The 25,739-nt window shown below is 46.3% G+C and overlaps 1 protein-coding gene across 1 annotated transcript in view; it reads right to left on the bottom strand.

Moving 5' to 3' along the window:
- Positions 1-15,763, bottom strand: part of LOC119167583 (uncharacterized) — a 92,625-nt gene extending 76,862 nt beyond the window's left edge. The window contains exon 1 of the mRNA XM_075866084.1: positions 15,681-15,763. The gene's annotated coding sequence lies outside the window, so the exon portion shown is untranslated. The remainder of the gene's footprint in view (positions 1-15,680) is intronic.
- Positions 15,764-25,739: the final 9,976 nt, after the last annotated feature.

The raw sequence follows: 25,739 nt of genomic DNA, 5'->3' as shown, positions 1-25,739 counted from the left end.
CTCGCTGCTTTTCACACACAGGATTTCCGTAGCACGAGGAATAGTCAATGTCACCGACGGCCGAACGAACTTGCTGTTGACCAATTTCACCTCCGAGCGACGGCACCTTTCTAAAGGCACAATGTTGGCACATTTCGACGAGATCGCAGATGTTTGTGACTGCTTTTCAGCACTCGAAGCAACACCTGCACAAGACCCACGTGACCTAGCACCTAACCTTGACGTCAGCCCTACTTTGACTCAACAACAGCGGGAACGCCTGCTTGTGCTGCTAGACGAGTTCTACGACTGTTTTGCGTCGACCTCGAAAATTGGCCGGACGTCCTTGACCAAGCTACGAATCGTCACAGAGGACACGGCTAGACCAATCCATCAAAATCCGTACCGTGTGGCTTCAAAAGAACGAGAAGCGATAGAACATCAGGTAACAAAAATGCTTGAAGACGAGGTCATTCAACCGTCGAAAAGACCGTGGGCATCACCTGTTGTTCTAGTGAAAAAGATGGACGGCAGCCTGCGTTTCTGTGTGGACTATCGAAAGCTAAATCAGGTTACAAAAGAGGACGTGTACCTGCTTCCCCGCATAGATGATTCGATCGACTGGCTTCGAAACGCACGTTACTTCTTTTTCATGGTCTTAAAGAGTGGATATTGGCAAATTGAAGTAGACCCCGGGGATCGAGAAAAAACCGCTTTCGTGACGCCAGACGGACTGTAAGAATTTAAGGGTTTACCATTTGGCTTGTGCTCCGCGCCTGCTACTTTCCAGCGTCTCATGGATACCCTTCTCTCTGGGCTTAAAAGGAGAACCTGTCTAGTAAACCTTGACGGCGTCATTGTGTTTTCTACAATGTTTGACGAACACCTTGAACAATTGCAAATGGTCTTGCAGGCCATACGGGCCGCAGGCCTTGACGCTCAAGCCGGAGAAATGTCACTTCTGCTTTGAGGAACTGCAGTTTCTTGGCCATGTCGTCAGTTACGCAGGAGTTGGTCCAGACCCCGAAAACATTGCCGCCGTCGCACAGTTCCCAACACCATCAGATAAAAAGGCAGTGAGGCGTTTTCTGGGTCTCTGTGCATATTATCGGCGGTTTGTTACAGACTTTGCGCGCATTGCGTCACCTTTAACTCGTCTCACGAGGGATGACGTTGCATTTGTTCGGGCCGACGAACAGGAAGATGCTTTCAATGACTTGTGGCAACGTCTACAGACGACCCCCGTGCTTGCCCATTTTGATGACACAGCCCCTACAGTGCTCCATACTGACGCCAGCAATGTTGGCCTCGGAGCTGTGCTTGTGCAGCGCCAGGACGACGAGGAAAGAGTGATCGCTTACGCAAGCAGATCTCTGTCACGCACAGAAGCAAATTACTCGACCACTGAAAAGGAATGCCTCGCCGTGGTGTGGGCAGTTATAAAATTTCGTCCATACCTGTGCGACTGCTCATTCAAGGTTATCAGTGACCACCATTCGTTGTGGTGGTTAACAAGTCTGAAAGATCCTTCCGGGCGATTGGCACGCTGGAGCCTTAGACTACAGGAGTTTGATATAACGATGGTGTATAAGTCAGGAAAATGACAGACGGACGCCGACTGCCTATCTCGATCACCAATAGAGTCGGCTGCTGCTTTTGATGAAGAGACAGCGTTCCTCGGAATCCTCGACACGTCAATCACCACAGATCACCAGCATGACGATCCTGAGCTACTTGGCTTGATTAATTACTTAGAAGGACGAAGCCAGAATGCACCCAAAGCCTTTACAAGAGGACTATCGTCGTTCTGTCTGCGAAACAATGTCCTTTACAAAATGAACTTCTCCTCAGGCATAGCGCTTGTCCCTGTCTTTCCGTCTGCGTCTACGTTGTGCGCTTCCATTTCATAATTAGTCCTCAGGCGGGTCCACCTACCTGCTTGTCGTCCCTACCACTCTTCGTTCTGAGGTGTTGCAAGCGTGCCACAACGAGGTAACATCTGGACATTTAGGCTACACGCGCACACTGAGCAGAGTTCGAGGGAGATATTACTGGCCTAGATACACCGCTGCCGTGAAGTATAATGTTCAGACCTGCCTTGATTGTCAGCAGCGCAAGTCCCTTCCAACGAAACAAGCTGATTTGCTACACCCTGTCCAGATCCCGACAATGCCATTTGACCAGATCGGAATGGACCTTTTGGGCCCACTTCCCACCTCGAGTGTTGGTAACCGCTGGGTTATAGTGGCGACCGACTACCTTACTCGCTACGCCTGGACAAAAGTCATCCAGAGAGGCACAGCAGAGGAGGTAGCCCGGTTCTTCATAGAGAACATTGTGCTGAGACAAGGTGCGCCACCAATCGTTATAACAGATCACGGAACCGCATTCCCGGCCGTGCTTTTAGATCATGTGTTGGTGCTCAGCGGTACTATTCATCGCAAGTCGACAGCTTACCATCCACAAACCAACGGGTTGACCGAGCGACTTAGCAAAACTCTGGAAAACATGGTTTTAATGTATGTGGACATCGAACACAAAAACTGGGACGAGATTCTCCTTTACATAACGTTTGCTTACAATACTGCTAAACAAGAAACCACACGGATGACCCCATTCAGCCTTGTTCATGGACGCGAAGTAAGAACGATGTTAGACGCGATGCTGCCCCACGAATGCGATGGCAACGAAACGATTGCTGACACGTTTACTCAACGCGCAGATGAAGCCAGGCAGATCGCACGTCTGCGATTATACCAACAGCAAGGGTACGACGCAGGCCACTATAACCAACGTCATACACCTGCAACGTACGAAGACGGGGACTATCCGAAAAATTGCTCAGAAGGTACTTCGGACCTTATCGAGTGCTGCGACGACTAAGTGACGTAACCTATGAAGTCGTCCCGGATAGCCCAAACTGTTCAAGGCGTCGCCAGCACTGACCTGAGCTTGTGCACGTAGTGCGCATCAAGCCAAACGTCAGCGAGTGACTCTGCGAGGCACCGTCGCTTCTACAAAGTGACTTCATGGGTGAAATACTGTCTCAGCTAAAGCATCGGGGCAATGCTCTTTTAAGGGGAGGCAAATGCCGCGCCAAAAACAAAGAACGAAGGCGATGTGCGCGCCAACAGCCTCGTGAAAAGGGGACAAAAGAAGACGACGTGCTTTTGTTTTGCTCGCCTGATCTTGGCTCCTGCATAAAAACACACGCCGTCGGTTCTCGAACTCAACGTCTCGGTATATAAATCTATATATATATATATATATATATATATATATATATATATATATATATATATATATATATATATATATATATATATATATATATATATATATATATGTGTGTGCGAGTACGAGGCGTTAATGACTAGGCCACAGACCAAAAAGCACGCCCGTCAACGTTCAAACGCAAAGCAATCTATATAGACCATTTACCGCTGTTGATAGGCACCTAGGTGGAGGGGGAATTATTGTGCTCACTTCCCACGCGTACTTTCCCTCTCGGAGAGGAGTGGCTGGTCCTAAAGCCCCTGAATGCACCCTCCCATGCCTTTATCTCAGAGTTGGGAGTCTCTTATGTCTTCGCTGTCCTTAAGGTCTCAGCAGAACGATTCTTTTGTAGTTACCGCAGCACAAAGGTCACAGCAATCGTTGCACAGTCTCCGTATGCGAAAAGAGCGCACTTTGCAGACACAGCGAAGTAACAACTGAGACGCTTATTCGTGTTTATTTGTACCTGTGAGTACGTTTTGTGGGCTATTTGTGCGTGAAAAACTTGGGACACATTTCGATCTGCTTGCCATTTCACGCCTCACCTTCCCACTTGTTGCTATCGCATTCTTTGCTTCGCCTTTGCGGCAAAGCTTTGACGTTTTTTGTTTTTATTAGTCTTATTCAATAAATTAGGAACAGCGTTGCCTACAATGAGTGCTCGTACGCTGATGCCCGAACCACTGCATAGATATAAACCTTTTCGTTGTTTACCAACAAAGGTGCTGGATGGCTTCCGGTTTTGGGCACCAGCGTAGCATAGGAGCAGTTTTGCCTGGTCCGACGAAGTGGCGTAACCAGAAACGAGAGCAACTGAAGTCCAAATGTAGTCAAAGATATAAAATAACACAAATATTCCTAACCAAATACAGCCATTCGCATTTTCAGTTTCGTTTGCAGTTACAATTCTGCTTTAGACTATTACAGTAGATTTTTGTATAATCGGTGGTTAGTGTACCTTATTAAACATCCGGAAACAAGACGTGATTATGAAAAACACCTTACGAGAGGACTCCGGAAATATGGAGCAAAAGCGGTTCTGCAAGGAAATCTGAGTACACGGGCCTCCTAATTACCGTTCGAAAACGTGAGAGTATGAAACAAATCCACTTTATCTTTGTATACGATTGGACCAACTTCTGACCATAAAAAATAATGAAACAAAATTACAGACCGCACAAATTACAGACCGCACAAAAGCCGCATCTTACCAGTCCGTCACTGAAGAGAAAGAATAAACATGCGCCGCCAAGGCTGCGAGAGAAGACGAGGAAACTGGTGATTCTAATGACATATTGTAATAAAAATTCTATACACATAGTTATATTGCTCACAGAAAAAAATGCACTATGCTTTCTTGGCCAATCCCCCTCAGTGGGTGTGAGCCATGAGTCGAGGGAACCAAACAAACTAAGGGCAAGATGGCTTCTTTTCTGACTTCTCGCGATAGCGCATAGTTTTCTTACAATTTATGGTGCCGAAAACCCCGTGCGGAACGTACCTCCTTCTACGCACGACTCAAGGGATTTTCTACTCGTCCACGTCACGTCGAGGGTGGCGAGGATTGACGGACGAACTAGAGCTTCACTGATCGTTACAGTAGCTGTACACCTCCCTACTAGCAGCCAAAAAGCTTTCATCATGGATTTTCTCAAGGCCAAGCGGGCAGTTCGACGCGCACAGAGTACCATGCTACTGCAGGAGGCCCGAATCTTGATCAACCATTCCAACGCTGACATCACCAATCTCACATGTCTTCTCGAACGCCTCAGCGCGAGTAATCTGGAACTATCAATCATCAATGCCGCTCTCGAAGAGCCCATTCCTGACGATGATTTTGAGGCAGAATATAACGCTCCGGTAGAGTATAACGACCAAGTGATAAGTATGCTCGCCTAATTCTGCTGCCAGATCGACGCTTTAGAGCGTGTTCAAAGCCAGCCACAGGCGGCAGTATCCGTCCACAAGACCATTATGGCTGAAGCTAATGCTCATCCAAAGACTGTACAGCCAGAACTAATGAAGCTATTGTACAGCCAAGACATGACGCGGGACTTTTTCCGGCTTATGATTGCTTAAGCTCTGCCTCCCGGCTTTTAACGGCGACATTCACAGTTGGGCAGGATTTAGAGAGCAGTTTGAGCAGACGGTTCGTCGCAACGAGACATTATCCTCGACCACAAAGTTTTACTACTTACTTAATAGCCTTGTGGGAGAAGCCGCGGCATCTTCCGCGGGGCTACCTACCTCAGAGTCATGCTATTCAGATGCCGTCAAAATTCTGAAGGAAAGGTTTGGGGACTTTAAGAAAATAGAACAGTACCACCTGTCAGCTTCAATAAATCTTCCTCAGGTCATGTCGGCAAACGATATAAGAAGTCTTCGGAAGTTGTACGACACCGCGCAACTCCATATTCGTTGCCTGAGAGCTTTAAACGTACCGACACTCAGATTTTCTGCAATGCTTGTCGATATCTTGCGCAACGCCTTACCGGATGTCATTGCTTGGCGTTAGTTCGTGAAAAACAAAAAGAAGCACTAAGAATTTCTTCCATTGCAGAAGCCGTGGGTAGTATGTCACAACAGGCACTCGCGATCGCGTCTTCAAATGGTGGGCAGAATGGACCTGCTTCATTTCACAAGGATAGAATTAGGAAGCCTCGAAACGTGCTTTACGACGCCAATGGAGTGAAAGGAATATGTTGAAAGCTTTAGAAACCGCAGTACGCATCAGTTTTGAATAACACTACAGAGTCAAAACGCGTTGAATACTTCTTTTGCGGATGTGATAACCATGGCACCCGTACTTGTCACTTCAACATTTCTCTCGAGTCAGAGGGGCAACAGCTAAGCAAGGACGATCGTTGCTTCGGGTGTACACCGCGAGGCCATCAGGCACCGTCCGGCCATGTGAAGCTCACTTGTTCACTTTGCCACGGCAGACATGCCTCAATGATGTGTGACCAAAATTATAAGAGGCAAGAAAGTACACTGACATCTGACAGCATGATAGCATTTTGTGTCAGCCAATGCTGTACTCCCACATGATCAGTCATCGCGCATTATAAATAAGATGGACAATGGATTATACCTTCAAACATTCCGTGCTTGGGCAGGTCACGATGATAACTGCCGATACGTGAGTGGTACCATAGTTGGTGGCAGTGAGCGATCATTTATCAAGGAAGATCTCACCACTAAGCTGTGACTCAAGATGGTTAGAAAGTCTAGAGTCGTATTTAACATTTTTCGAAAAGCGACAATTTCCAGAGCTGCAAAACTGAAGTTGCGGAAGTGTCTCTTCGAAGTCATCATTACTCGCAAGTCTGCATTGTACAAGTCATCATAGTGTCATTTATTTGCCACGACGTTTGTACACCGTCCGGCGATAACAAATTCGTGAGACAGCTGTGAATGGAAGGACAATTATTTGCTGACTAAAAATGCTTCCTTGGAGCAGATGCAGAACCCTGCCTGTCTTTACTCATCGGGTCAAATAACCTTTCGAAGATATTGACTGGTGAATTTTCGCGCCGCACAGATATTCATAGAATGGTTGCTATGAATTCACTATTCGGATGGACTTTCCAAGGACCAACCCAGCAAGTGCTCTCCACCGCAAGCCATGCAAATTTGATCATCGGAGCACTAAACGTGAGTAAACAGCTTGACAGCGAAGTGACCTCACACAGATCACAGTCTTCTGGGAAACGAGGGACAAGTGGTATCGCAGACCCAAGCAACTCTGAACAATACAAGACTCTCGACGCACTCTGCCAGACAACAGGTGAATCACATGAGAGTTGAACAGTTAAGGCACCGAGGAATGAAGATAACTATGGGAAACCTCTCACTCGACTGCCGAAGCAAGATGAAATGATTTCTCTAAACGGGAAGCTCCATCAATACGACGCGGTTATAACACAATATCTTTTGCACGGACACGCGGAGTTAGTGCCTAAAGATGTTCTTGAGAGCCGACACGTCTATGGTATACCCCACAGAAAAGTGACAAAAGAATCACTTACTGCAAAGCTGAGCTAAGTTGACGCATTGTTTCATACACCACCTTCGCCATCTGTCCATGATTTTCTGGACAAAACAGATATGTGCAAAGATCCTTGATCGATAGATTAGCCATAGTGAACCTGGCCTACAAAACCAAAAGGATATCTTACTTCCGATAAAAACGCCTCGCCAACGCGTGAACTGACAACCCTATTTCTACACAAAGGAGGCCCCGTGCCAATATGCCCCGGCCATATTTAGGTCGGTTATTCATTGATTGCTTCTTCAGGACCACATAGCTCCAAGTATGAACAAGATGCACTTAAGCAACAACTCACAACCTTATGAAGTTCAGGTATCGTCTGCAATTGCTTAATCCACGGTAGATTCGACGGAGAAAGCAGTACCTGATGCAGCTGCGAGCCCGTCATCGGTATCCGTCGCGTATTAGCAAGGACCTAATAGTGTATGACATCTTCCTTGTTTCTTTCAAGGTGTATGTGGCCCTTAGGCAGTGTGGTAGAAGTTGTTCTCGGTCAAGACAGTGTAGTACAGGCCTGTTAAATCAAGACACAATGAGGTAACATTGTGCCACGACCAGTACAGAAGCTCCACAAGCTAAAGATATTCTGCAACCTCTTGGGGCGGGAAGATGAAAAAAAGAATAAACGTGCACAGCCTAGACTGCGAGAAACATGAGGAAGTTGGTGATGCTAAGAGCAGGATGGCTCCCTGTCTGATTTCTCGTGTTAGGGCATAGTTTTCTCAAAGGCACTGTTTGGCAGTAAGATTTCGAAGCGAGGTGTGCTTCTATAGAGCCAGCTATTACCAACTCAGCTTTATTTTGCACGCGCACAACATGGACAACAGTTACTTTTGACTATTGTTCTTGTCATAGACACTAGCTTTTGCTGCCGTCTCTTTGAATATTCAGACGGTGGATCGAAGTCAGCTTAACACCAGCAAATAACAAAATGGACATTTATTCACAGGAGCGTACCTAGAATTTTTTAGTGAGGGTGTCACGGACGGCCATTTTCGGCGACACCGCGTCACGGCAATTAACGGGCGCCGTACTGCCCCACTGACTGTGAGAACGGCGGGCGCATGAAAGGGAGCCGAGAAGTGCAGAATGGGATGATCTTCTTGGAACGTCCCCACCAACGATTGATCTTTTTGTAACTGCTGCGGCGCCTGCAAGGTCATAGAAGGCCGCGATGTACCCCGAACAAGGATTAGACTACGGGACGCACCGGCTAAGAGCCAAACAGTCTGACCGTTTCCCACGGGGAAAAGCGTGGGAAAACCTCTGGTGGCCAAGCCGTATGACAACAACCCAACAGGTTGTCAGTCTCGCTAGTTGGGGGCCCTCTCCCAATTAAAAAAAAGTGGGGTCAATATATTTTTGGGGCGGAGTTGCCATCAATGAAACGCGCCTGATTGGACCCATGTAGAGGTCTCTTGTCCCCAAGGAAGAGAGCGAGGAGGCACGCGGGGGATTTAGGCGCAGAATTTTGCCCTGCTAGGCAGACTAGTCGCTGTCCAACATGGTGTAGAAACGGATCAACAAGCATCTCTTCTAGAAATTTTTAGTGTGGCTCTGTATCGGCTGGCCACCTAAACTTAGCCGTTCGTCTAGTTGTGACTCGATATTAACGTCTGCAACGTAGACATCGGGACTTCGCCTCGAGTTAGCTCAACCTGCTCGAAGTCACCTGCACGCACTAGCCTCCCGGAGCCACCAGCATTGCAACACCGCCGACATCGCAGTCATGCCAGAACTCTCTTCGACTTCTCGCATCCGATCGTCGGGGACGCAACGCTGCCGGTCATCACACGTATGCCTTCACCTGTTTATATCTTTGAACTTTCTCCTCCGTAGTTCTATTGTTGTTAGTTTGTGTAGCTTGTAATAGTTCTCTCGCGTAAACTGATTTATTGTTTTTATATGTTTTTTAGTTGTATCAAGTGTTGATGTATTTTGTTAGTTGCATTGAAGTGTTATACTAGATCCCCTGTGCTGCAATATCACTAGAGTAAAGTTTGTTTTGTTTTCTCACATCTCTGTACTCTTCACTGTCTCTGCTTGCGTACGGAACGAACCAACCTGCTGTCATTCCCGTCGCCGACTTCGCGCTGGCGACGCTAGAGTGGAATTGTCACTTTCGAGACCCGCGAGTTATTTGGTGACTACGGGGGCCCCCAAGCCTCGAAGGCTGAGGCCTGCGGGACTGGCCTACCGGTGTTTCCAGGCATGGCCAAGCACGCGTCTGGCCAGCCACGCAATAGTAAAGCGGCCGTCTCAGGGACTGCCATGATAGGAACACCACAACCTCAAGATGACTCGGCTACACGTCAGACCATCTCGTTTACAGCGTCCTCTGAGTGGCTCCCGTGCATTGGTGTGTTGAATAGCTGCCCTGTGTCAGGGTCGCTGGAGCCATGTACCGTAGCTAAGTAAGTGCAGGGATGATAGTGCCGCAAAGGTTTGTTAGACGATTTATGTCACTGTAAAATATTAATATATGTGTGTCCATGTCATATAACCGTGCTTCCACTGTTTACGTCGCAACGCTTGTCGTTTGAGCCTACACGAACCTTTCAGAATTGGCGAGCCTTTCCAAGACTAGCTAATTACATCGGTATCCAACGCTCAAACCTAGGGGTGAGACATGGCTAATGAAAACGTTTTCGGTAATATATAAGAGCTAGGATTAAAGGATGCAGAATCGAGGGCATGGGTGGAGCAAGAGCGTATTCAATTACGCGATGAGCGTACCGAAAAGCGAAACGCTCTGAAGGAGGAAATGTAATTGAAGCAGCAGTTCATTGAACAGGAACGTGAGGCAGCTCGCGAGAAAGCGGATGAGCAACAAAAGCTGCTAGAACGAGAGATGAAGGTGCTTGCGCTGAAGCTTCGACTTCAAGAAAGCGCCGCTAGTCCGCAGGCAGCCAAAGACGTAAATGCTGTGAGCACGAATGCATCTGTAACATCAAACGTGTGTGTAGTCCCCATACGCTAATACCTCCGTTGAATGGCAAATGGGATGAAGTAGAGGCTTACCTAGAACGTTTCGAACATGTCACCGCCTGTCAGCAATGGCCAAAAGAGAAGTCGGTACTCTCATTGTGTCTATGTACCACTGGGAAAGCATTGACGGTCATCGAACGCAAAAACCCGACTGCTGCCTTCGATATCGTCACGTTAAAGCGGGCACGCCTGCAAGGCTCTTTGTACACGGCGAATGGGTACCGAGATAAATTCCGTAATGTGAGACCCGAGGATAGAAATACCGCCAAGCAGTACCCTTCGAGGCTCTTGGGGTACTTCGCACCACCGCGGTGGTCTAGTGGCTAAGGTACTCAGCTGCTGACCCGCAGGTCATGGGATCGAATTCCGGCTGCGGCGGCTGCATTTCCGATGGAGACGGAAATGTTGTAGGCCCGTGTGCTCAGATTAGGGTGCAGGTTAAAGAACTCCAGGTGGTCAAAATTTCCGGAGCCCTCCACTACGACATCTCTCATAATCTTATGATGATTTTGGGACGTTAAACCTCACGTATCAGTCAATCATCTCGCGGTACTTCGATCATTAGCTGTAGCTCGCAGAGACAGAGAAAAGCTACATTGGCCTAAGGGAGCTTATCATTGCCGAACAATTTCTCAAGGCATGCTCCCCCTCATTAGCAATTTTCCTGAAGAAAGAAATCGCCGAACTATCCAGGAACTCTCCCAGGCAACGAAAGTTTTGCCGATGCTCACGCTTTGTTGAACGTTCATAGGAGGAGATGATTCAAAATGTGGTCTGAGAACAGATAAAAAATCACAGCATGTCCCCTGAGTGAAAAATGATGAGTGGGGTGAAGCGTCTGTCAGCTCCTCCGTGGTTCTGTGTGTTCCTTCTTGCTTCCGTCCGTCCGCGCGACCATACGCGCGTCAATCCACGTGTCCGTCCATCTGTTCGTGTGTCCATCCGTGAGTCTATCTATCCGTCTGTGCATCCGTTCGTGCGTGCATTCATCCATCCGACCGTCTGTCTACTAGTCTGTTTGTCCATCCGTCCGTGCTTCTGTCTGAGCGTCCATCTAGTGAACACTCTAAGTACCGCCATCTCCCGTCTCACAATTCTTGTGACCAATACCCGCTCTAGAGTGGGTATGTTGTAGCCCCTGGTGGCTACATACATACATACGTACATACATACATACATAATTACATACATACATACATACACACATACATACATACATACATACATACATACATACATACATACATACATACATACATACATACATACATACATACATACATACATACATACATACATACATACATACATACATACATACATACATACATACATACATACATACATACATACAAGGGATGAACAAACCCACGCTATAAGGAGCTTCGTCTCTAAAAAAGACACCTCCGCGAGATCGGGGGAACAATCACACTTTCCTATACGACGAGAAGGGGTACACGGGAGCCGTGTGTTGGGCGCGCACTAAAAAGGAATATGGAAACCAAGGTCGAGCAGTGGAGAAGCTGCGTCCTAACAGGAAGAAGTTCATCACCCGAGGATAGGGCGAAAGTGAAGCGTCGTGCATGGTTGCTGTAGACCGCACACCGGAAGAATCTCCAGGGAATAAGAGTTATTGCTCTCAAGAATGGAGAGAGGATTCCTGTGGTGAAAACCGCAGTCAGCAGCGCCATTGCATCGCAAAGAATCCAGAATATGCCAGTGGAGGAAGAATTTTCAAACGAGGGGCTGGTTACCATGCTGTACGATACTGGCTACGAACGCTCATCGTACTACAGGGAATAGTGACTGCCAAAGGAAAGATTAACTGGCAATTATAGACCGGTCTTATTGCTGGATCGCACGGTGAGCTACCTCCTGTAAGCTGTGGTATCCCTGGACACCCCATTCCTAAGAGGAGAGTTTCGTGCTTTGTGCTTAAGGGATTCTCTGCACGATGTAGTTGTTGAGAACTGCGCGGGAGCAGCGTTGCTGGAGACTTCTTATTTTTTATTTCATTTATTTAACCTCAATGGCACAAGAACGGGCATTACATAGGAAAGGAATACAGCAAAGAATACAACAAATGAAAAAAATCAAATTAAAGAAGAAACAATCATGAAAAAATGCAGAAACAAGCAAACATAATGCAAACAAAATGTATAAAAGTCAAACAGAGTTCAGTAGTACAAGGTTCAGTAGAGTAAAATAAGTGATCAATGATTATATGACGGAGTACAATCTAGAAAACATATGCATAGATTAAAGGAAAACTTGGAATCCGATAATTTAGCTAGTATGGAAAGAGAGCTCACTTAGGTGAGATAGTAGAGCTGACTGGAAAGCAGTGAATTTTTGATTACTTGCAATGATTATATAACGGAGTACAATCTAGAAAAAATATACATAGAATAAATGCAAACTTGGAATCCCATAATTCAGCTAGTATGGCAAGGCAGCTCACTTAGGTGAGATAGTAGAGCTGACTGGAAAGCAGTGAATTTTTTATTACTTGCAGTATTGCGTAAAAGGGCATCCCACTCGTTTACTGGCAAAACCAAAGGAGAGCGTAAATAATTTACTGTGTGAGCAATTTGTGGACGTACCTTGTGATCGTGATCACATCGGGCCAAAATGTTTGCGGCTAGATCAATTTCTGTGCGAAAGGACTGTTGCTAGTGTAGATGCCATGAAAAAGTGAAAATCTGGAATATTTTTCGTGTGTAATAAGTGGTAATGTACCAGGAGTTCTTTTTATTAATAATACACAGTGAAAACCTGAATATGGGGAAGCAAAGAACCTAGCGGCTTTATTTTGAATTGATTCAAGCATGTCATAAAGATATGCTTCGTGCGGGTGCCTTATGTTAGAAGGATGCTCTATGGATAGTGTAGTGTCTGAAGTAGCCAGGAGTAGGCGGCGTTTTAAAAGGCAACGCTTACGAACTGCTTTGCTGGTAATCAAGTCTACATGCTTGTTCCACTTAAGATTGGAATGCAGAGTATTTAATAGACGATACTGTTTCAACAGGAGCAATGTTGGTGAGGTATACAGTCGGCAATATATTGGCATCTCAACCGAATATAGCATGTTTCATTCTTAATGTTATTTCATTTGTCATTTGCAGCACCATTGGGATAGTGTCGTTAGGTCAGATTTCACAGGTAAAATGTCGTTCTGGTGGCCTAATTTTTTATATATTGTGCAGTCATGAGCAAAGCGTCATACTGCACATTATTGATATATCGCTGATGTAGATTACAAATAACAGCGACCCTAAAACTGACCCTTGTGGAACTCCCGACTTGATCTGCGTCTCTTTAGACATGTAGGAGTCGATTTTAACACACTGAAACTTGTTTGTCAGAAAGCCTTCAATCCACTGAATTGTTTTTATCTAGCCGTATACTACGCAGTTTTGATAGAAGACGTTGACGAGGAACGCAATCAAAACGCTTTCAAAAAATCAATTGAAACCGCATTGATTAAAAATGATTTATAAAAAGAGTTATGTAAATCAGTGACTAGCTTATGCAGTAGAAACTAACAGTTGAGATACACTAGATTTATGTTTCTGAAAGCCTTGTTGGTTTTAAAAAGTACCTTATTGGATTGAAGGTATGGCATCATGTTTTCGGAAGCGATTCGGTAGCACTTCGGTAGCAATTCAAAGCAAGGCCGATAGTCAAGCAGCTGCAGTGACGTTGAGCAAGACACGCCCACGACGTCTACGACACGCCCTGGTGGACGACACGGGGTATCCATAATGAACCGATCAGGGGCATATGAACCAGAATCAAGGGAGAGGAACCCAGCTCCGGAAAGTGGTATTAATCAGACGACGAGTGTGAAAAAGACGTCAAGAAAAGCCAATCCCATGTGAAACTCGACGACTATCACCCACGCCATGGCCTAAGGCCCGACCGGAATAGCCCCTACCTGCCTGGACCTCTACCCAAAGAACAGAAGATGAGGCGCCATTGCCTCCTTACGCTGACAAGCCCAGGGTACAAACTAATCAGTAGTCGGCACTTGAAGCGCTACGTCCCCAGGTTTGTTGACGAACCTTTCCGGGCCAAAGTATTCAAGCGAGAAAAAAAAGACTGACGACGACAAGCTGGTGCCTACCACAACCAAGCGAAGACCAGGAGGAAACCACCGCGTGCATCGTGTGTTGTGCATTCTGCGTGTGTGCAGGTGTTTTTGTGTCAGAGCCGGTAGGGTGTAAGTGACTCATGGCGAGCGACCATGGTCTGCTGGTGCGTGAGTCCACGAACCCTACTTGGGCTGTGCCAGACGTCCGGAAAGTACTATGCATGTGCGTGGTGGTTATGTATGAAAATATTTTTTGTGTGCCGTTGTGTTGTGTCTACGTGAAGCGTATCTGCGCATAACGTTCTGAAAGCAGGGGAAGGGGGACTAGTGAAATACATTTTTTTGTGTGCAACGTGAACTTCGAGGTTAAAAGAAGACGGAAATGTGTATTGTGCGCGGCGCTGTAGCTCGTGAAGGATTGTTTTCTGGTAACAAATAAATTGAAATAAACTACGCTTCTGTGCTCCTGTGGCCGTCTCGTTGACTCGGTATGTACCGAAATCGACCCTGCTGATCACCAGTGTAAGGCGAAAATGCTCCGCGGACACAACATGAATACCATGGCTCATGTTTCATGAAAGCAATTTACTCAGTAACGTGCAATGGATATGCGCAAAGCAGGTGCGGTGATATGGGAATATGTACCACACGAGGAACTCGAGATCTGTAATAACCGGCATTACAAATCTTGTATAAAAATAAACATTGTTTTTTACAAGCAGACATGACACAACCATTGTAAAGCATGTCGTAGTGGTGGTACTCATTAGATTACCTGGTCTTTTTTATTATTTTCCTAATGTAAGCAGGCATGTTTTTGGAAACGACCATGGTGGTTAGAATGAGACCCACACTATTGAGCTTACCATACCATCATATATTTCTCAAGGGTAAATGGTGGATCACTTTATAAAACATATTGTTAAACAACACACGGAGGTGCTATTTCCTATAAAGCTTAGTTTCTGGTGGCAGGCAAGCTTGCTGCGATGACAACGCAGTCGCATGACCTCTCCTTGCTCACTGTTTCACATGAATATCGTTGGCACAGCGTAACCTGTCTGCCGGAATTTTACCCAATAGTGGTACTTGTGAACAAAGTACGTAATTGCATTTCATACAGCTGCTTCTGAACGGTAATCTTAGAGTAGAGTGACAATTTTATCCAAGGCAAGGCTACGTCTATAAACATCTTGTAAGCATCGCACCTTTACGACGCTACCAGTTTTATGCATAACGCTTGTGTTTAAAAAGTTAAAAATTCGCAGTAACTATATAAAATAAACTACCTACGGAAATGAGTCGCAGATGGTCTTCCTAGTGCACCCACCAACTTTTGCAGTGAAATAATATTACGCTGACGACTTTTTATATAGCCAAATCGGCGCTCTTTAATCAAGCATACAGTGATATCCGAAAAGGCCAATTATGTTTCTCGTTAAATTGATCGCTATGCACTAAATGTGTTTCTTTAGGCTGAGAGACAAATTGCAAAACAAAAAGCACTGCGCACAGAAATAAATCATTCCATTTTCACCATCACATCTATGTAAATGCGTTATTCAAGCTAATCATCAGGTATGCATGAGAAGTTTCACAGAGAGGTAGTATTATTGTGTAAAGAAGAGCGAAGACAGTTATAACTTCAGGCTTGCTTAGGATCAGTATCATTATGAATTGGTTTTCACTTCTCAGTGAGCGTCAGAGCAACCATATGTTTTTTATCAACTAGAAGCCTTGCATTACCCAACTGGAAGCCTTGACGTTACCCAAACGGAGGCAACATATACGCAGCTTTACAGCTTTCAAGCACAAGGAAAATACTTCATTCCAGATTAGTTTTGTCCATTCAGATATTGAAAGACTAACACTAAACGTGGCCGATGAATAGCAACATAAAATGGAAACACATTCATACAGGTTCATTAGCAACGCTGAATTCAGCTTATCGTAACACATATGCGACTAACTCTCTCACCACATCAATATCAACAGGACCTTATGCAACTCTAGTAGCAACAGAGTCTGCCAGCATGTTCAATTTCACACCTAAGATGAAGTGTTGGATGCATAACAGCTAAGTAAGACCGTCAAAACTTCGATGTCTGCAAATGGAAATAACCTATAAGGATGTAGCACCACAGGGCAATTCGTTAATCAGATGTCTGCCATGACGCGCTTTAGAAGCTTTGTGCATGCGTGCGTGCGTGCGTGTTTGTAGGGGGGGGGGGGGTATGGCACTCGCCTAAAAAGGGAGGTACAACTGGCGATTGATTGTCAGCATTTCTATATCGCGGCTGTGTTTCGGAAGCATAAGCCTAGTGAACATATTTAGCCTCTGGGCTAAGGCACTTTAAAAATTAATTCTGCAACCTACCTGGAAGCAGTAACCTTTTAAAAGAGAACCAAATAGCAATTGTGTAGCGCGGTCGGCAGAGACACTCCCTTTCTAGTCAAAACGTAATGAAGTCGTCTAAAGAAAGAATGCTGTTTGTTCTTTCTTTAGCATATGCGTTTGCACGTTTGAGAAAGATAAAACTGTAAGGCTTAGGAATGTTTGAAGTGTAAAGTCGCTGGCTAAACCTGTTGCAGCACAACCGCAGAAGGCATCGCTGAATTTCTGGGACTCTGCCACACTATTCATTTGGCCTCGCGCTACATAGTCGTGTACCCTAATTGATCTCAATATGAACAAGTTCAAGGTGCTGGAACTACAACAGAAGCTGAGGTGATTTCAGAACTCACTAAAACTTCTTCGTTAGCTAGGATTGCCATCATTGTCAAAATTTAGTTTTTCTTTCTCTACTTTTTTAGCAGGTGGCCTACAATACGCGACAGGAAGGTTTCTTTACCGTCGCCCACGCAGACGCACTAAAAGTGAGGGCGTCGAATGAACTAACCAGAAATACGTTATCACTGCAACCTTTGTTGTAGCTGCGCTGCACTCCGGTAAAGGTTACTTCACGTTCTGAGATCTGAAGTAGCTATAAGAGCGTTCCTTATGAAACTGAGGCGAAAGTAAACATAGACGTGCTGCAAATTCTGCTTCAGCTATAAACAGTCCATCATAATGACAGACGGGCGAGTGCAAACGGCGACGTCCATGCTGTGACACTCCATCTGTTTCATGCAGTGTTTTGCTGTGTTTTAATCGTTCTGTTGAAAATGTGTAGTGTTTGGTCTCAGTTTTGATTAAATGCGGGTGACAATTGACTTATGTGGTTACTAGCATATACCAGGTTACATCAGTTTTCAAGACTAAGGTATTTATTCTCGGTAAATGAAAACCGTTTTTTTTGCAGAAAGGGGGAACCTTTTTTGGGGGATCAATAGATTGCATTGATCAAAATTATTAGTGCTTTGTCTCAGTTCTTATTGAATACCGGTGGCAAGGAGTGTTTTGGCCACTGCCATATTCAACGTTATATCAGGTATAAAAACTGAGGTATTTCTTTTTGGTAAATTTGAACTCTTTTTTTTTTTGCTGAAATAGGGAAACCTTTCTTTCTGAAGGACCTGTGGGCAGCAATTTTACCGCAAAGTTGGGCAGCTGAGATTACCACTCCCAGGTGCGTGTAGAAGGCGCCAGGAACAGTCTACCCTTTCACTCTGTGGCATGTGTCTGGCTATTTTAAATGTGAAGCATTTCTTTGCGTACTGCAGGAAATTTTAGCATCTATCTATCTATCTATCTATCTATCTATCTATCTATCTATTTATCTATCTATCTATCTATCCGTCTATCTATCTATCTGTCTACCTATCTATCTATTCAACTATCTATCTATTTATCAATCTAACTAGCTAGCAAGCTGCCTACGTCTGGGTGCTCTCCTTAAAACCCCCTTAACTTTGAGTAGACCAAATTTAGTATTAGGGTATGATTATTTGACAAATATGAGTAGCTGTTCATAACATGAAAAATGTCGCAATACTGTCACCTACCTTATCCAGTTCATTTCACCAAGAATGTGGCAAATACCCGCGGGTGGGTATGTGCCACTGTTATGCAGATATGTGTCACAGACAGACAGACCGACAGACAGACAGACAGACAGACAGACAGACAGACAGACAGACAGATAGATAGATAGATAGATAGATAGATAGATAGATAGATAGATAGATAGATAGATAGATAGATAGATAGATAGATAGATAGATAGATAGATAGATAGATAGATAGATAGATAGATAGATAGATAGATAGATAGATAGATAGATAGATAGATAGATAGATATGGATGGATGGATGGATGGATGGATGGATGGATGGATGGATGGATGGATGGATGGATGGATGGATGGATGGATGGATGGACGGACGGACGAACGGATGGATGGATGGATGGATGGATGGATGGATGGATGGATGGATGGATGGATGGATGGATGGATGGATGGATGGATGGTTGGATGGATGGATGGATGGATGGATGGGTGGATGGATGGATGGATGGATGGATGGGCGGGCGGACGGACGGATGGGTGGACGGATGGATGGACGGATGGGTGGACGATTGGGTGAATAGATGGGCGGATGGATGGATGAAGGAACTTTATTATTGTTCAGTACGTTGGCTAGTGTCCTAGCCCAAAGAGGGCCACTCTGATGTTGGGACCGAAAGACGTAGCTCTTTAGCCGCTTCACGGGCCCTTTAGGCTGCCCATAATGGTTCCACTAATGTAGGACTGCGTGAAGCTGCGTTCAATTGTGCTTCAGCATTTGATTTGTCGCTGCGTTACGCAGAACAACGCTAGAGCATATAAGCGACATCTATGGTATAATAACATTTATTCCATATTGTACGAACAGAGAAACCCAGGATGAATTATTTATTTTAAAAGCACGTTCGGGTAAGTTCTTTTCATTATTAGCCCCTGCTTTGTGACCTGAGCTTTGCTCACTTTACTGTGTGGAGGGGGGAATACCCTGAATCCCAGATGAAAATGTTTCATTAGCTTGTTTCACGAGAGATCGTGGTCCTTGCATTCTGAAACCTCAGTATCAATTTGCCTTGTGACAGCATAGTTGACAAGTTCTCGCAACGCATTATGGACAGATTCGCTGGGGTACGCGGGGGCACCGTTGATTTCTCTCATGTGAGCAAGAAACCAAATAATCGTGCCTGGCTTTATTAATTTTCCCTCGAAAATTGCCAGAGCCTGTCTACAAATTACTCTTATGGCAAATGCTCGAACGGCTGACCTAGAATTGCTGTAGATACAAATAATTGACAGTAATTATTCAGGGAATAAGAGTCGGTACGAGAGCGGGATCGAAGTGCACAGGTGCGCACAAAATGCCAGTCAACGGGGCAATCCGGAAAAAATGATGATGCCTTCACTATGGCTCTTGCCCACTCAGGAAAAGTGGCAAAGAATTGAGCGTATGAAATTTAAGGCCTTTGGTATGATACGTTATCCTAACAGAAGGAAGATAAAGCACACGTAAATACATAAAGAGTACAATAAGGTTTTGCCATTTTGACCAGCCAGAATATGTATCTTGAAATAAAATTCCAGTAATTTTGAACACGTTTAAAATTGATGTTTATAATTTTTCTAATAATACTATATCAACAAATATACAAATAGTAATTCAGGGGCGTGATCGTTTTGTTCCATGAGGATAACTGCAAACGACATCAAAGGCATTCTTGTGGCTGTAACCCAGAACCGAAGCACCAGAAGAGAGCACATTTTCAATGGTCAAGGGCAGCCCAAGGTAGCAAATGGGATGACAAGGAGACTTCTTTTATTCGTCTGTAACGGCGACATGACAAAAAAAATTACTCTCTTGGTTTCTTATTCGTACAAGAAGATATTCCCAAACCAGCCCTGTGTAAATATATATTGAACGGGGGCACATGACATCGTAATCTTGTTAGCATGACTTACAGTTGTCTAGTATGACACCAGTCAGATTTTCATCAATATTTCAAATTTCTAAATTAAGTGCATGGTGTTACTGATTCTATGGCATCAGCCCTGAGAGAACATTTTCGATATCTTACCACCGTTACACTGGATAGCACCAGAAGCACAAAAAGTATGGGGCCATTTATCGCCATTCGAGCTAACAAGTCCACCATTTCATTTAATTCTAACCCGCAATGTCCAGGTACCCATAATACTTTTAAGAGCTCCAGCTGGGGAGGAGTTGGCGTAAGGAATGTCCTTATTGGGATCGGATCCTAAATGAGCCCTACAACAACAACGTTGTCGTGTTCTTTATTTAAAAGTCATCTTAGTGGCTCTGCTGGAAAGGTACATCCACCTCCGTGACGTTGCCCCCGGTCTGTGAAGCATCATATCGGTGGCAGTCAAGACTAAAAGGGCGTGCTACCATTGTAGCCCTTCAAACGAGAGACGTGCACTGTGTCGGTTTTGAGAGTAGTAGTCGATGAGTTCGATGATATGGTTGTTGGTAAAATCTCATAACTGGCAGCTAGGTGTCACTTGGCTCTGGAGAAGTATTTCAACCCCCGTGACATTGCCCTGGCCTGTAAAGCACAATCTCGGCAGCAGCTAAGACCAAAAGGGCTTGTAACTATTGTAGGACCTCAGGCACTACGTCGGTTTGAGAGAAGTCGATAATTTCGATTACATGTTTGTCGCAGAAATATCACAGGTGACAGGTAACCAGCTCACAAATTGTAACCTTTTCCAAAGCCCTATTCATTTTATTTCAATTCATTCAAGCCTGTTATAATTAGGTGGTGCAGGTGAAAGCATCTATTTTTAGTTTTTTAACAAGCCTTAACATGATTTCTGTCGCCCGTCGCACTATTTGATAGGGCCTGACGTGTAGCGACACAAACGTCTCGCTGAGGCCAACACGTTGATATGAGAGGCACACTATAGCAAAAGAGCCCGAAGGAAAATCAGTGTCCCTTTGTCGACTATCATACAGGGCCTTTTGTGTGAACTAGGACAGTGAGAGTCGAGTGCGGGCTGCCGAGCATGCGTTGAGAGCTCGGGTAATGGTATCTTGAGTGTATGAAGTCGTCAATGTTGGGTAAAATGAAAGCAGGGTATCAAACGGTAGCAAAGGATCGCGCCCAAAGAGAACATAAAAGGGGAAATTAGCGGCCATTTCGTGGCTCGATGAGTTATTGGCCAAGGTGACGAAAGGGAGGGCAATGTCCAAGTTGGCGTGGTCGTCGGCAACGTACATTAAAAACCTGTCTGTCAGTGTTTAGTTGAGGTGTTTGGTCAGCCCGTTGGTCTAAGGATGAAAAAACATACTAAAATTATGACGTGTAGCACAAGATGACAGTGTGCCATCGACTACCCAAGAGAGGAAGACGCGACCACAGTCTGTGTGTAGGTAAGAAGGTGCACCATGCTGAATAATGACGCCGTATAGAAAGAAATCAGCAACATCGGTCGCGCAACTGGTCGATGGCGCTTGGGTGATTGCGTAGCGAGTGGCATAATTCGTGGCTACTGCAATCCATTTATTTCCAGTTGTCCTACATGGAAAATGACCAAGCAAGTCTAATCTCACTCGACGAAATGGTTCAGCTTGGCCACCGGCAGACTGAAAGTGATCGGCAGACTGAGTTGAAGGCTTCTTTCAATGTTGGCAGAGGTCGCAAGCCGAAACTTAGTGGTGAGCGAAGCGATGGGGGCCTTTCCCGAAAAACCGTCGTTGGACAAGGTTGTACGATAAGCTCACGCCTCAATGCCCTGAAGTTGGGGTGTCATGAAGCTCTTCAAAGACTTTTTTGCGCCAATAATGCCGGACGGCTTGTAAAAGTTCAGCACCTCAGGATGTAAATTACGGGGGTACGGCACGTTTTCTTGCTGCAATAACATGCTGAGGGCAGGGTAGGCAGTGTCAGCTTGAAGGCGGGGTTTGATGACGAGTACTGATTAACCTCGTAATTGTTCAACCACCTCAAGCAGGACGTCCGTGATGGCAAAAATATAGGCGTCGACTTACAATTCAGTGGAGTTGGGGGGTTCAACCGGGTGGCAGAATAAGCAGTCGGCATCATTGTGCAACTTCCCAAATTTTTACACCACCGAGAACGTGTACTCCTGCAGTCGCATTACCCAAGGGCCGAATCTTCCAGCAACGTCTTTCAGTGTTCACAGCCAGCAAAGTGAGAGGGTGGCCATACAGGTAGGGAAGAAATTTAGCACAGGCCCTGGCGAGAGCTAAACGTTCCTTCTCGGATATTGGTTTGGGAAAACTTTATTGTGAAAGTCCGAAGACGTGCACTCTGGCACACAGCAGGCCGCTCCCACGACGAGACAGTTAGGCAGAGACCTAGCGCCGCATCGTAAGCGCTCTGGGCAGCCCAAAGCTGTGATGCTATGCCCGGACTCCGGAGAGCGGAGTTTCACTTGCTGGACGACACTGTATTAATCTCACGTACCGAAGGGCACTCCTTGAGCATGTGGTGTAAGGTGGGTACACAGCCACATTTTGTACATCAATTAGTTGAATAAACCTATGAATAAAGCTTGTGAAACAGCCAGGGTTAGGGCCACATCTTGTGCACGAGTTAGTTGAGTGAACCTCTGCATAAAGCTTGTGAAGAAAGCCAGGATGAGGGTGCGTTTGTGTGCTAATATTGCCACTTGGCTGCTCGTTACGGCGAGCGCAAGCCATGGCTGCCCGCGAGAATGGAAGACAATGTTCTGGGGCAGCGCGTGCTCTGGCCAGTTGTTTATTATTGAAGCAGCCATCTTGCCAGTTTTCGGTGCGTCTCCCCGCCGGCTCAGTTCTTCCTAGTTGAAGGCCTTTTGTAGCACGTGACAACTGGTGGAGCTGCTGGGTAACCCCCAGCCGATAATCCAAACGCCTCCAGGTAGCCCTGTACCTGCAGTGACAACACCTGTCCACCGCTCAAGCAGAAGACTCCGAAGACTACCTCCTGAGCGTGGACCTCTTCCCGAAATGACGTCTGTCACATCCCCGAACGCTATGGAAGGCGCTGCAACCTGCAACGCACAGGAAAGCGGTGCGACCACGCATCATACGCTGTGAAAGCCACGTGTGCCGAAGGTGTTCCACGGTTCCGTCTTGGAGGATGTCGAAGACTCGCTGGCCCAGTTCAAACGGGTTTCGGATTACAATGGTTGGACCGACTTCGACAAAACGAGGAACGTGTATTTCAGCTTGGAGGACGGCGCTCGTACCTGGTACGAAAACCGTGAGCCTTTTCCCTCGTGGAGCGTCTTTCGTCGATACCTGCTGGCAAGTTGGGCCAATCCCGATCGCCGCGAACGAGCCGAGCGAGAGATTCAGTCGCGCCTTCAAATGCCGAATGAAAGCGTCATGATGTACGTCGAGGACATGACGAGCCTCTTTCGTCGAGCTGACCCCGACATGGCAGAAGAAAAGAAGGTCCGTCATTTAATGCGAGGAGTGAAGGAGCAGCTTTTCGCTGGCCTCGTTCGCTGTCCCCCAAAGACCGTGGCGGAATTTTTCACCGAAACCACAACCATGGAGCAAGTGCTGCAGCAGCGCTCCACTGTGTACGACCGACAAGTGAGTGCCGCTTCGTCAATAGGTCAGATTGGAGGTGCGGCAGGCAACATCGACATCGAGCCTCTTTGCAATCCCATTCGATCGGTGGTGCACGACGAACTACAAAAGATTCAGTGCCAGTCCCAACCTACTACAGGGTCTATTTGCAATCTTGTCAGAAACGAAGTACGACAGGCTCTCCAAGTTTCGCCTCACAGCTATGTCCCACCTGTCCCGGCGGAGCCACATCGTGCCTCATACGCAGAAGCTGTAAGCCGATATATTCCTGCTGCACCGTGCTTTATTAATCCTATGCATCAGGATGCACTTCCTTCGCTGCAGCCAATTCAGCACTTGGAAAATCGGCAGCCACTTCCCGGAAAATCCGACGTATGACGCACACCAGACAGACGGCCACTGTGTTACCACTGTGGTGAAGCTGGACATGTGTACCGGGAATGTCCCTACCATCGCCTCGGACTACAGGGTTTGGCCGTCGACGCACCACGGCCGAGATTAGGCGAAAGACTGAGAGCTATTCAAGATTACCTCTCACAGCGGCGCATGCCACTGCGGCGGCAGTCACGGTCCCCATCCCCAAGGCAATCTTCTCCGAATTTTCGGAGCCTCCCAGGAGCGGCGCCGGCGCGCTCGCCAAGCCCTAGGCGGGAAAACTAACGACAGCGACCTTTGGGAGCGAGGCCGCTGACACTCGACGCAAGCAAGGCCTCCCACCGACGCAAGCACGGACACGGAGCGATTCCCCGACGACAGCGACGAAAGCCTGAAGCAGATTTTCTCTGGATATACATGTGGTAGTCGACGGTCACCACGACGTTAGTGCGTTATTGGACACAGGTGCGGACTACTCGATCATAAGCGGGAAACTAGCAGCACACATAAAGAAAGTTGTAACGCCTTGGTACGAAGCACAAATTCGTACTGCCGGCGGGCACGTAGTCACCCCAATCGGCATGTGCACTATAAGAGTGAGCATTCAGGGACGTACGTTTCTCGCCAGCTTCCTCGTACTTCGTGACTGTTCCCGAGACCTAATCCTCGGAGTCGACTTTTTGCGGGAGCACGGCGCTATTATCGATCTTCGAGAGCGTACCGTGATGTTTTCGACAGCCAAATCCTCCGACATACCTGACGACATCCGTGACAGCACGCTTCGCAATTCTGCCGACAGCATCACATTGCCTCCGCGTTCAAGCGTCCTAGTTGATATGGTGTGTGACTAGTTACGGGATGGTGAGGTTGTCGCCGAAGGCAACTTGACGCTTTTGTTCGCGCTAGGTATCTGCGCTGCACGCAGCCTCGTCACGCTTTATGACGGACACTCTGCCCTACTTGTGACTAATTTTAGTAACGAGTACCGGAACATGTTTCGTGGCACCGCCATCGCTTTCGCCTACCCTATCGCGGACGTTTTTGAATGCTTCGCATCTACATCAGCCAACGACGGGGTTTGACCGACACCAAGCGACGTGACTGCACTACTTGGAAAAGTCGATGTCAACTCGACCCTCTCGGAACAACAACAGGCCGAGCTACGTGAACTGCTATATCAATTTAAAGAGTGCTTCGCATCCACCACGAAGGTTCGTCAGACACCGATCGCCAAACATCGAATAATTACCTGTACCGACGCCTCGCCCATAAAACAACACCCTTACCGCGTTTCGGCAAAGGAACTTGGCGTTATAAATACTCAAGTCAAAGAGATGTTGCAAGATGACATTATCCAACTTTCGAAAAGTGCCTGGTCATCTCCGGTCGTGCTCGTGAAAGAAAAAAGATGGATCACTGCGCTTCTGCGTGGACTACAGGAAACTTAACAGCGTGGCTAAAAAAGACGTCTA

The sequence above is a fragment of the Rhipicephalus microplus genome, chromosome 6, assembly GCF_043290135.1.
Source record: "Rhipicephalus microplus isolate Deutch F79 chromosome 6, USDA_Rmic, whole genome shotgun sequence".
In the NCBI taxonomy this organism is placed as follows: Eukaryota; Metazoa; Arthropoda; class Arachnida; order Ixodida; family Ixodidae; genus Rhipicephalus; species Rhipicephalus microplus.
This window is presented reverse-complemented; position numbering and strand designations above follow the sequence as displayed.